We start from the raw sequence: 1,709 nt of genomic DNA on the forward strand, positions 1-1,709 counted from the left end.
CCCCCCCCCCCCCCCCCTTTTCATTATGACCTCACTAACGGTGCAGTGACGTGCTGGTCCTAATAATGAAACACTTCCTGTCTTTCAAACACTTCCGTCCTTAGTTGACTTTCTGTAGCAAACACACACTCTCATTTAAACTAAGCACATACTGGGATTTAATTTGATGACTGGGCATGAGACACTTTAAGGGTTTCTGGTGGTAATTGGTTAGTAATTAACATGAAATTACAATTGGAAATGAAAGAGAAGTGCTTTTTATTCCCCAACTTCTAAATAAGTTGGGCTGCTATTTTAGCTGTTAAGACAATGCAAATGCAAAAATTTTTATAAATAATTTAATTTGCGTACACATTTTTGTCAATAAGTCCAGCGTTTGTAAGGAATGAGCTACAACCACAGCACATTTGAGCTCAGTAACTGTAAAGATGGTTGAGGTTTAGTCATTATCGTCTTTGTTAATGTCACTTAGGTGTGGCAGCCATCTTTAATGAGGTTGACTCTGAAAGTTATTGAGTTGAAGGTGAACAGCTAATGATTCATTTCTGAGAGTTTCAGAAAAATCTGTCAGTTGGTTTATGAGATATTTTGCTAAAGGTGCACACACATTAACATAATCACAATAATTAATAATCACAGCAAAAAACAAAAAAAAAAACACACAAAAAAAAAACAAAACAACAGAAACTGCATTAATTTTTAAATAGAGTTTTTTCAAAAATGCTTGCTGACTTTAAATTTATTGCAAATAACACAAAATATTGCAACATATTTTACATGCGTGACATTATTTTTTATTTTTTTAAACCACTCTTATGTTTGGGAATAGCTATAACAATTTTAAAAGCTAACTGTTTTCTTTTTTTTTCCCTCTGATCTTGTTTTTCTATTTCAGCTGCAACTTATTTTGTCACTTCCTGTCACATCTTCATGAAATGGCTGTAGTTTTTCATGTGGTTTAGCACTGTCTCTGAAGAAGAAAGTTTTTAAATGGCAGTATGTGTTTCTACGAGAAGGGGTTCTCTGCAGACCAAAAGTGGGCATTTCTGAAGAATAGGCGTTTGTGGAGAGCAAACACTGATTGGCTAGTTGTATTTTTTTGGCTCTTTAGGTAAGTTACGTGAGCTCTTTTTTAAAACTGAAGGTTTCTAAGAACCAGCGTTAGATCTGCTGTCAAACACAAGAAGATTCTCTTTAGTTCTTGGTTGTAGGCTGCACCTGACACAGGTTGGCTTGAGTGTGGTCTGGGCACACTGAAATATGAAGCATCTGAAGCGAAACCTGCTCCTATTTGTCAAAAAGTCTGGTCTCAATTAAAGATCACGAGTCCTATGATGAGATAATGGCCCAAAACAAACGCTAAAAACAAAATTTGCTCTTTAGAAGTGTTATTCTATGAGATCTGATCTATGAACGGAGCTGAAACATGGAGTAGGACTCACCCTTAAAATGTGAGACAGCTGAGGAATTTAACCAGTAAACAGAAATATCTGCTCCAGTTGCAGAAATCTTACAGAAACTGACAAATCACTCATCTGCAGTGACTGATTTAAAAGGTTGAACAAGAAAATGTGAAGTTAAAGGAAACATCCTTTGTCCCAAATCCAGTTTAAGTATCATTATTATTTTGTCTATCTATCTATCTATCTATCTATCTATCTATCTATCTATCTATCTATCTATCTATCTATCTATCTATCTATCTATCT

At 35.0% G+C, this 1,709-nt stretch overlaps 1 long non-coding RNA gene across 1 annotated transcript in view; it reads left to right on the plus strand.

The window, feature by feature from the left end:
- The window catches only part of LOC119415008, a 91,822-nt gene that overhangs the window by 281 nt on the left and 89,832 nt on the right, over window positions 1-1,709 (plus strand). The gene's annotated exons all lie outside the window — the stretch shown is intronic.

Source organism: Nematolebias whitei, chromosome 9 (genome assembly GCF_014905685.2).
Source record: "Nematolebias whitei isolate Nwh7 chromosome 9, NemWhi1, whole genome shotgun sequence".
In the NCBI taxonomy this organism is placed as follows: domain Eukaryota; kingdom Metazoa; phylum Chordata; class Actinopteri; order Cyprinodontiformes; family Rivulidae; genus Nematolebias; species Nematolebias whitei.